At 27.9% G+C, this 12465-nt stretch overlaps 1 pseudogene; it reads left to right on the forward strand.

Annotated features, from left to right (window-relative positions):
* Nucleotides 1-1862: 1862 nt before the first annotated feature.
* On the forward strand, nt 1863-11941 carry LOC112795373 (probable ribosome biogenesis protein RLP24; annotated as a pseudogene).
* The last annotated feature ends 524 nt before the right edge of the window (nt 11942-12465 follow it).

The following is a 12465-nucleotide window of genomic DNA, read 5'->3' on the forward strand; positions in this document are numbered from 1 at the left end:
TTGGAACAAGTGATTCCTGGTTTCATGCTATCAGAATTTTTTTATATATAAAAAAAATAGAAATATTTTTGTGAGGGAAAGAATTTAAAATAGAAATAAAAAGGAGAACTAGAGAAGAATCAAATCAATTAAAAGAAAAAAAAACAAAGATAATTCTATTTATAAAAATACAATTGTTTTTGTGAATTCGGAAGAATTTAAAATAGGAACAAAAGTGAATTAAATGAGAATCAAATCGATCAAAAAGGAAAAAAAATTCCATTTATAAAAAATTCAAAAAAAGATATAATTCACTAATAAAAATTACTTAATTAGGCTATTAGACTCACATTTACTTTATATACTTTTCTTAAAATTCGATCATTGGTATATATATAAAAGATAAACAAAAAATTTAAAAATTATTTGTCTACAATATTTTCCAATCTTAAATAAATAAGTATAATATATGTGATTATGGCAAGTAATTAAATACATATAACGTGTCATTTAGGCTGCATTTGTTTTTGAGAATAGAATAAGACAGGACACTTAAAGAATAAAAATATAAAATTTTGTATTTTTATATTTGGTTTAGTGATAAACTAGAACAAATTATGAAAATATAATTTATTCTCATTTTTTTCATTCAAAAAATTTGAGACGAACAATATAATCATAAAAAATATAATTATAAAAAATTAACAAGAATAATAAAAGAAAAAATAAAAAATAAGTTGTTTCTTATTAGTGTCTTCGTATTTTTTCTATCAAGTCTGAACACATTGTCTCTATTTATGTCTCTTTTGTTAAGCACGATTTTGTATCTCTGTATCCATGTCTCAATTTTCTATCTCTACAAACAAATGCAGCCTTAGATATACATTAACCAATGGTTGCCACGTGTTAATACACAACAGTATTTTTATTAACAGTGTTAATATTTAAGTATATAATTGAAATATATTCGAAACATTAGAAAAAAAATTGAAACAAATGAAACATAAAAGATAATTTTAAAAGTTTTAGAGACAAAAAATATAATCTATCCGAAAAATATTTTAATAAATAACACAACATTTGTTACCTTCTAATTAATTAGTTATAAATACTAATATCGATACTCACATTAGATAAATTCTTGAAAAATTGAGCTGCCAAAGTGTGTCCTTGCACCCACTCATCAGGATCAAAACTTGAGTCTCCAAAGAAACCATTGCCGTCGTCGCTGTCGCAACACCATTTCGGCTTGCTGACGTGGTTGTCGGCGACAACCATAATGTTGGCACTGAAAAGTTGTTTAACAACAAAAGCATAGGCTTGAGGATGAGTCATGTTCAAGAAATCATTGTTATACTTCATGATCCCTAATTTGATCTCTTCCAATTTCAAATCATCAAGGGTTTGTAAAATGGTTTGATTAAAGTAACGAGTGAACATGAAGGTTGGCCAAGTGAGACGAATGCAATTGAGGCCGAAAGAAGAAATGTGAGTGACAATGTTGCTTAGAGTTTGTTTGTTCAAACCCTCTGCCAACATTACACTCATGTGTGATGGCCAATTTGCACATCTTAGCTTCACACGTTGCCCTGTCTTTTCTTCAACAATCCTTTTATTGTTGATTGTGAGAGGATAAGAAAATGAATGTGATGCAAACACAGCTTGTAACACTATGAAGTAGAGGGTAATTATGATCAATAGTAGTAGTGAAGATTTTGCCATTATTTAGCCTTTGTTTGGGGGGAGAGGGTGGGTTTTGATTTTTAAATATAATGTCTAGATTCAATTATAAATACTCCTAGACACTTTATTTTGAGATTTGGTGGCATTGATTACTTTCTTTTTTTATCATCAATCAACATCTTCTATTTTGTACGTAATTAATGTACGTAGCGGTGCGATACACGGAAAATGTTTATTTTTTATTTATATTTAAAATATATTTTTAAATTTTTTTTATAAATTTTTTTTTGGAGTATTTTTTTATTTGGTTTAAAAACAAAAAGAATTTGTCAAAATTAAAAAATCTTTAAGTGATTATAAAATGATATCTTTTATAAAGTAAATTCTATATTCATGACTAGTTGTTTTGAATCAAATTTTATTTTAACTAACATCAAGGTTGATCATATCATAAATTTTTTTTAAGATAGTTTCTTTCTCAAATAGAGATATATTTTGATTTTTAATTATGCATTATATAAGGTACTCTTATAAAATAATATCAAAAGAAAGAATTAATTAAGAAGAGTATAAAATATATAATTATTGATTTATTCTTGATATACAAATTACAATGCAATTACTTTTTCGTCAATTAGAACTATTTCGATTGGAGCTTTCTTTCTCCATCTCAAATTTTTTACATTTCACAATCGAAGTACTATTGTTTTACCTTGACATTCCTAATAAAAAAAGTTTAGGGACCAACTACACTCATAAGCCAACTTTTATTTCTGATTTTGAAATTCGAAAAATTAGAATAGTGGAGAGTTATTTTTTTTGTTTATTGAATGTGTCACATTTATATAGATTATTAGATTTTATTAGATTAAAATCAAAGGTTAATATAAAAGAAGAGTATTAATGGACTTTAATAAATAGAGAATATCATAGTACATAAATAAATATTTTAAATAACAATATTTTAATACACAGTACTTTAAATGGCAATAAAATCTTTTATTTTTAAATAATAAAATATAAAATATATAAATACAAAATATCTAAATATTTTTTATTTATTAAAATTAATTATAATACAAAATTCTTTTATAATATTAAAAAATTATTTTAAAATAATATTTTTAAAATGTAACATAAAAATATAAAATAATTAAAATTTTATTTTATATTACTTGATAAATAATTAAATTATTATATTTAAAATTTATTAATTAATTATTTTATTAAAGATATTATTATATAATATAATTTTTATAAAAATATTTTTAAAATATAATTCACGTATATATAAGATTGTATAATTTACGTATATTATCATGTATATTTTTAAAATATAATTCACGTATATTATCATGTATTATATTAATATTTTAAATAAATTATATTTTATTATATATAAGTTAATAGTAATTAGTTAGTTATTACTTATTAGACTATTAATTTTATTTAACATATTTTAGATACTTTTATATCGAATAATGCCAATTTAATTGATCCTTAAGTCCTGTTTGGTTTTTTTCAGCATATTTCACTGTGAGAGTTTGATTTGGGTAGTATGCTGAAAAAAAAATGAAATAAAAGAAATCTTTATGAAATCATTTTATCAAATTTATTTTTTTTCTATAATAATTTATTCATTAGGTAAGAATTTAATTCTTATATACTCTGATAAGAGTAAATTTTTTTTATATATATACATTTACGTGTATTATTATGTCATTAAAAATATAATTTACGTATATATATATGATTGTATAATCTACATGTATATATATATGTATATATATATATATATATATAATATTTTAAATAAATTATATTTTAAAAATATTTTTATAAAAAATTATATTATATAATAATATCTTTAATAAAAATAGTTAGTTAATAAATTTTGACTATAATGATTTAATTATTTGTTAAATAATATAAAATAAAATTTTAATTATTTTATATTTTTATGTTATAATTTAAAATATTATTTTAATATAATTTTTTAATATTATAAAAAATTGTATAATAATTAATTTTAATAAATAAAAAATATTTATATATTTTGTATTTATATATTTTATATTTAACTATTTAAGAATAAAAGATTCTGTTGCCATTTAAAGCATTTTGTATTAAAGTATTGTCATTTAAAGTATTTATTTATGTACTATGATATTCTGTATTTATTAGAGTCCATCAATGTTTTCTTTTATATTAGTCTTTGATTTTAATCTAAACAAATCTAATGGTCTATATAAATATGGCACATTCAATAAGTATATAAGTGTTGAGCTCATTTTAGACATACCTGTTAATTTCATCCCTAGTTGGTTCTTTAACGAACCGCAATACTGAGCTCTTTTTAAGAGTTTGTCATTGGTCAATGGTTTACTACATGCACAAAGTGGAATTTAAACTCCTTACACTTGCTTAAGAAGACTAATGAGCTAACTATTAGACCAACAAAACTTAGTTGTAATAGAATTTATATAAATCACATTTAATGTGTGTAATTAATAATAAATTAAAATATTATCTTTTTTTAATATTGTAATAATATATATTTTTTTCATTAATTGATTTAAAATATTAATACATGCTTCATAATTTTAAGAATATATCATTCTTATCATTTATATACTATTATATTAATATACCTATTATTTCTAATTTTTTATATACTAAATTTATATATTATATTCATTTGTGTTTAGTATTATTTAAAATATTTGTCTACTCTCAAATTAAAATGAAAAATTCTTTTTACTAAGAGATTATAATTCTAATTATTATGTTCTAATTGATTAGATTTTAATTATTGTTATTTTAAGGAATTTAATTATTAGGTATTAATAGTTTAAAAATGTCCTACAGATATTTGATTCTTTTTTCATGTATTCATTACAAAAATAAATCTAATGATCAGTTTAATTAATATTAAATTAGGATATTATTTATCTCATAATTATATATTAAGTATGTATTTATTTAAATAATTCTTTTATTATTTGTAACAATTTAATTAATATACATTATATTTGATAATTATTTTATCATATATTCTTTTAATTGTAGTCATTATGAGAAGTTATTATATTTATAATTTTATATAAAATAAATATTAAAAATATTTAATATTATTTAAATGTTCTTTTTTTTTGAATAGTTATACACTTTTAGGAACTTATGCATAAATAGAGAAAGAATAAAGAGCATCAAAATAAAAGCATATCCAATACATCAAAAAATAAAATTTTAAAATAACTGACTAAAACAAATTAATCACAAAATTTCTAACGAAGAAAAAACTAAAAATATTATTTTATTATCAAAATTAAATTTAAAAATTCTATTTAAGAGATTAATATATTATCCCTTAATCAGAATTTATGCATTTAATTATCATGCTTTTAAGATTAAGAAATAAATTATTCATTAATAATATAATAATTTAATTTTTTAATTCGAGAAAAAAGAATTATGTATAGTTATAATATAATTTGTATAATTTATGTTTAATGTAATTAATAATAAATTAAAATATTATCTTTTTTGTAATATATATATATATATATATATATATATATATATATATATATATATATATATATATATATATATATATGTTCCTATCATTAATTAATTTAAAACATCAATACACACATTTTATCTTTAATAATATATAAATATTTTATTTTTCATAATCATATATTAATATATATGTTCCTTCTATTATAATACTTTTAAGATTAGAAAAAAAATATTAATTAATAATATAATAATAAAGAGCATAAAAAATCATATCAATATATCAGGAAATAAAATCTCAAACTATCTAAAACAAATTATGGATTTCTAACAAGAAGTTTAAAATTTATTTTAGGTGTTTGTTATGGTACGATGATAAATTCATACATACCGATATGTTTAAAATATAGACAAGTAGTAACAAGCCACGTGAAATTTATTTTCCACGTCAGTATTTAATTTTTTCTTTTTTAAATATATATTATATCACCACTTTTACTAATATACCCCTTTAATTAAATAAAAATAAAATTATATTTTTATTTAATTTTATAAAAAGTCTTAAACATCCGTACTTTATTTGATTAAATAAAAATACCCTTTTAAATCAATCAATAGAATTCAATTAATCATAATTTTATAGTTTTAATTAATTTAAACAAAAACATATTAAAAACAAAACAAAAATCAATCGTTTTTCGTTTTCTCCAATTGCCCTAATCATTCTTCTCCTCTGAAGCAAAGGAAAACATATCAAAAAAATAAAAAATCAATCTGTTCTTCATCTTCTCCTAATATCATTCGTGCCCCCTTCCCTTTGAAGCACACCAAAATGATAAAATTCTAACAATAATTGACTGCATTGATCTCGGTAGTTAGCCACTCATAAAATTTAAAGAACCTAAAAAAAAAGAAGGCTAAACCACTCAACTGAACAAACGCTGCATCTTTCTTCTCTGTGGAAGTTCTTGGAGAAGTGTTGGTTTTGTTCCTCAACCGTATATCCTGGTCATGAAATCCAGTTCATTCGTAATGATGCCAATGTGCAAGTCAAAGTTTCAATTCTATGAATTTCTTATACAATTAATTCACTAGAAAAACCATAAGTTAACTCCTCGTTTTATTGCGCAAATTTTTCGATTTTGTAGGTCTAAATGCCATAAGAACTTTAAAATGAAGAGGAACCTCGTAAGGTCAAATGGACCAAGGCATATCGAAGAGGGCATGGAAAGGATATGACTCAGGTCAATTATTACTATTTATTATCAAATTTTATCTTTGATTTATTTTTTTATATATCTTGTAATTTTATTTATCGTGGTATGCTTAGGGTTTCAAAGTTATTGTGCTATTGTTTTAGGATTCAACGTTTGAATTCGAGAGAAAGCAGAACAAACTGGAGAGATATGATAGGAACTTTGCTGAGAATGTGTTTAAGGCCATTCCTAAAATTGATAAAACCAGAATCACCAGAGACGAGAGATACCATAAAAATAGGTCCTTGCTTGGATCTTCTATTATTATGTATATAGTGTGAATTTGTGGAACCTTGGTTTCTATCAAAAATGTCTTTAATTTTTTTTACTCTAGTCAATAACAAAAAAAAAATTGAATCAAATGAAACTGTATTGAAGAGCTTCCTAAATGTCTTTAATGTGGTTGTTTGTTGATGTTTTTGCGGCGACTTTTGCAAGATGAAGGGAAACAAGGTGAAGGTGCAGAGGGAGGCGACGAAGGAGTTGGAGCAGGGTATCAGTTTGGTCAAAGCTCCTTTGGCTCTTCAGCAGCATCCGTCTCTCACTTTACCAAAGATCAAAGTCATGGTTGTGAAAATTAGTAAAGCTAATTTTAGAAAATATATAAATAAATAATAACTAAATAAAATGAGAGGTAATAAACAATCTTAATTTATAACCTTAGAATTTTAGTGGTTGAAAAAGAGAAGAATTATATACCTCTAATTGACGGATGGTTCATATTGAAGAGACTCACCTATAAATTGAGTTTTTCTTTAATTCATTTCAATCAAGTCATCCAAAGAGAATAACATAATATTTCTTTGAGTAGTTTTCTTCTATATATATAGAGAGAAGTGTGTTCTCCTTTTGTCAAGAGAGAGTGTTATTGTAGTCTCCTTGTGAGAGAGAGAAGTAGTAATTCTCAAAGAAAGTTATTCAATTATTTCCATATTTTATACAAATTTCTAATTTTTCATCTCTATATTTTGCTGTGTCATTTGTCTGGTACCTAACAGTGGTATCAGAGCCAAAGGTTGCTGATTAATATATTTTTTTTTTCTCCGCTGCGAGTTACCGTCTAAAAAAAAATGGCAGCAAAGTATGAAATTCCGAAATTCAGTGGGAGTAATTTTTCCATATGGAAATTGAAGATAAAAGCCATTATGAGAAAAGACAATTGCGTGACAGCAATTGAAGGTAGACCCACTGGAATTACAGATGAAAAATGGAAGGAGATGGACAACAATGCTGTTGCAAACTTACACTTGGCACTAGCTGATTCAGTTTTATCAAGTGTAGCAGAGAAAAAGACAGCAAAGGAAATTTGGGATGCTCTCACCAAATTATATGAAGTCAAGTCACTTCACAACAAGATATTCTTGAAGAGAAGACTTTATACTCTTCGAATGAGTGAATCCACATCGGCAACGGATCACATCAACAATCTAAATACGCTATTTTCCCAACTCTCATCGTTGGAATATACCATAGCGGAAAACGAACATGCAGAGCTCTTACTTCAAAGTCTACCAGATTCATATGATCAGCTTATCATTAACTTAACTAATAATGTTTTGACTGATTATCTTTCTTTTGATGACATGGCTGCTGCGGTTCTTGAAGAAGAATCTAGGCGCAAGAATAAGGAAGATAGATTAGAAAGCTCAAAACAAGCAGAGGCTTTGTTGATGACAAGAGGGAGATTAATGGAGCGTGGTTTCAGTGGGAGTCAAAGTAGACCAAAGTCACAAAGTAAGAAGCAGGTCAAATGCTACAATTGTGGTAAGAGAGGGCACTTCAAGAAAGATTGTTGGAATAAGAAGAGTATAGAGAAGGTTCCAGAAGGATCAAGTTCTCAAGGATGTGTTGCAAGTACCTCTGATGATGGAGAAATCCTGTATGGCGAAGCAACAATTGGTTCTAAAGGCAGTAAACAGCTCACTGATGTTTGGATTGTTGATTCAGGAGCAACATGGCACATGACTCCTCATCGTGATTGGTTTTGTACATATGAACCTGTCTTGGAAGGATCTGTGTTTATGGGAAACGATCATGCCTTAGAAATTGTTGGAATGGGTACTGTCAAAATAAAAATGTTTGATGGTTCTATTCGTTCACTTCAAGGGGTAAGACACGTGAAAGGTTTGAAGAAGAATTTGTTGTCGATTGGGCAATTGGATGAACTTGGTTGTAAGACCCATATTGAAGGTGGGATCTTAAAAGTTGTTAAAGGAGCTCTTGTGGTAATAAAAGCAGAAAAGATTGCAGCAAATCTATATATGCTTGTGGGAGATACTTTGCAAGAAGCAGAGGCATCAGTTGCTTCAACAAGCCAAGAAGAAATGACGATGATATGGCATTGCAAACTAGGTCACATGTCAGAACGAGGTTTGAAGATTCTTGTAGAACGTAATCTCATTCCCGGGCTCAAATCGGTAAACTTACCGTTTTGTAAGCACTGCGTTACAAGCAAACAACATAGATTGACGTTTGGTAGATCAACTGCTCGGAGCAAGCACATATTGGAGTTGATTCATTCTGATGTGTGGGAATCACCGGAGATGTCCCTAGGAGGAGCAAAATATCTTGTATCATTTATTGATGATTACTCTAGGAGGCTATGGGTGTACCCGATCAAGAAAAAGTCAGACGTGTTTGCGATGTTCAAAGAGTTCAAAGCAAAGTTAGAACTTGAATCTGGAAAGAAGATCAAGTGTTTAAGGACAGATAATGGAGGAGAATATGTTGATGGTGATTTTCTAACATTTTGCAAGCAAGCAGGTATTCAACGACAATTCACAGTTGCATATACGCCTCAGCAAAATGGTGTAGCAGAGCGAATGAAAAGGACTCTCCTAGAAAGAGCACGAGCTATGTTGCAAACTGCAGGTTTAGCCAAGTCTTTTTGGGCAGAAGCTGTTAAACCGCCTGTTATGTGATAAATCGGTCACCATCAACTGCAATTGGGTTAAAGACACCAATGGAGATGTGGCAAGGTAAGCCACCTAATTATTCTTCTTTACATATATTTGGTTGTCCTGTGTACGTGATGTACAATTCCCAAGAAAGAACAAAGCTAGACCCAAAGTCTAGAAAATGTATATTCTTGGGTTATGCTGACGGTGTTAAGGGGTATCGCCTGTGGGATTCCACTGCCCGCAAGGTAGTTGTCAGTAGAGATGTAATATTTGCAGAAGATGAATTGCAAAAAGAACAAGAAAATGACAGCACTATTAAAGAGATAACCACTGTTCAAATAGATGAAAAATGCAGAGAAGGTGATCTTTCTGAAGCAGAACCACAGCACGAAGAACAAGAAGCAGAGGCTAATGACATAGAAGTTCGTCGATCCACTCGACAAAGAAGAACACCATCATGGCACTCAAATTATGTTTTGACAAACCATGATGCATATTGTCTTTTGACAGAAGATGGAGAGCCAACAACTTTTATGGAGGCTATGCGCAATCCAGACGCTTCTATGTGGATGACAGCAATGCAAGAAGAAATTGAGGCATTACATAGGAACCATACCTGGAAACTTGTTGAACTTCCAGCAGGTCGGAAAGCGATTGGTAACAAATGGGTTTACAAGATCAAACGAGATAGTAATGATCAGGTGGAACGATATCGTGCAAGATTGGTTGTCAAGGGATATGCTCAGAAAGAAGGTATTGACTTCAATGAAATATTTTCTCCAGTGGTGAGACTAACTACTATTAGAGTAGTTTTGGCTATATGTGCTGCATTTGATTTACATCTAGAGCAATTAGACGTAAAGAATGCTTTTCTTCATGGAGAACTTGAAGAAGAGATATATATGCTCCAACCAGAAGGTTTTGAAGAAAAAGGAAAAGAAAACTTGGTTTGCAGGTTAACTAAATCTCTGTACGGTCTAAAGCAGGCGCCAAGGTGTTGGTACAAGAGATTTGATTCTTTCATTATTAGCCTTGGATACAACAGACTTAGTTCAGATCATTGTACTTATTACAAGAGGTCTGGTGATAATGATTTCATCATTCTACTGTTGTATGTGGATGACATGTTGGTGGTAGGTCCCAACAAAGATCAAATCCAAGAATTGAAGGCACAGTTGGCTAGGGAGTTTGATATGAAAGACTTGGGACCAGCAAACAAGATTTTAGGGATGCAAATTCACCGAGACAAAAAAGATAGGAAGATTTGGCTATCGCAAAAGAATTATTTGAAGAAAATCTTGCAACGCTTCAATATGCAAGAATGTAAGCCAATTTCAACCCCACTTCCTATGAATTTCAAATTATCCTCAAGTATGTGCCCTAGTAGTGAAGCAGAGAGGATGGAAATGTCTCGAGTACCGTATGCATCAGCGGTGGGAAGCCTTATGTATGCCATGATCTGTACAAGGCCAGATATTGCTCAAGCAGTTGCGGTGGTAAGTCGATTTATGGCAGATCCGGGTAAAGAGCATTGGAATGTTGTTAAGAGGATCTTGAGATACATCAAAGGAACCTCAAATGTTGCATTATGTTTGGAGGATCAGAATTCATTGTCAATGGATATGTCGACTCAGACTTTGCAGGTGATCTTGATAAACGAAAATCTACTACAGACTATGTGTTTACACTTGCAGGAGGAGCTGTGAGCTGGCTATCTAAATTACAGACTGTTGTAGCTTTATCTACTACAGAAGCTGAATATATGGCAGCTACACAAGCATGCAAGGAAGCTATTTGGATCCAAAGGTTGATAGAAGAACTCGGGCACAAACAACAGAAGATTTCTGTGTATTGTGATAGTCAGAGTGCCTTGCACATTGCAAGGAATCCTGCCTTTCATTCAAGAACAAAACACATTGGAGTACAATATCACTTTGTTCGGGAAGTAGTAGAAGAAGGAAGTGTTGATATGCAGAAGATTCACACTAAAGATAACCTAGCAGATGCCATGACAAAACCAATCAACACAGAAAAGTTTGAATGGTGTAGATCCTCATACGGCCTATGGAATACATGAGCAACATGAATTTTGAAAATTTATCAAAATTAGCTTTAAGTGGGAGATTGTGAAAATTAGTAAAGCTAATTTTAGAAAATATATAAATAAATAATAACTAAATAAAATGAGAGGTAATAAACAATCTTAATTTATAACCTTAGAATTTTAGTGGTTGAAAAAGAGAAGAATTATATACCTCTAATTGACGGATGGTTCATATTGAAGAGACTCACCTATAAATTGAGTTTTTCTTTAATTCATTTCAATCAAGTCATCCAAAGAGAATAATATAATATTTCTTTGAGTAGTTTTCTTCTATATATATAGAGAGAAGTGTGTTCTCCTTTTGTCAAGAGAGAGTGTTATTGTAGTCTCCTTGTGAGAGAGAGAAGTAGTAATTCTCAAAGAAAATTATTCAATTATTTTCATATTTTATACAAATTTTTAATTTTTCATCTCTATATTTTGCTGTGTCATTTGTCTGGTACCTAACAATGGTTTCCCAACAGCAATCACAGCCGAATCAACCTATGAAAGAGTGATTCGTTTGGCAATGCTGGTCTTATTTTGTTCCGGTTCGATATTTGCGGCTGGATTAATGACCTTCTGAGGTCCAAATTACTAGTGTTCGTTTACTTGAGAGATGATTCATGTCATGTCATGTTGCAATATTAGGAGAAGAAGAACATATTGATTTTTTATTTTTTTGATATGTTTTTGATTTTTGTTTTTTTAATATGTTTTTGTTTTGTTGTTTAAATTAATTGAAATTATAAAATTAGGATTAATTGAATTCTAAAATTTGATTGATTTAAAAGGGTATTTTTGTCTAATCAAATAAAATAAAGATGTTTAAGATTTTTTATAAAATTAAATAAAAAATATATTTTGATTTTTATTTAATTAAAGGAGTATATTAGTAAAAGTGATGATATAATATATATTTAAAAAAAAATTAAATGCTGACGTAGAAAATAAATTTCACGTAGCTTGTTATTACTTGTCAATATTTTAAACATATTGGTACGTATGAATTTATTATCGTATCGTAACAAACACCTTTATT

Source organism: Arachis hypogaea, chromosome 4, assembly GCF_003086295.3.
Source record: "Arachis hypogaea cultivar Tifrunner chromosome 4, arahy.Tifrunner.gnm2.J5K5, whole genome shotgun sequence".
In the NCBI taxonomy this organism is placed as follows: domain Eukaryota; kingdom Viridiplantae; phylum Streptophyta; class Magnoliopsida; order Fabales; family Fabaceae; genus Arachis; species Arachis hypogaea.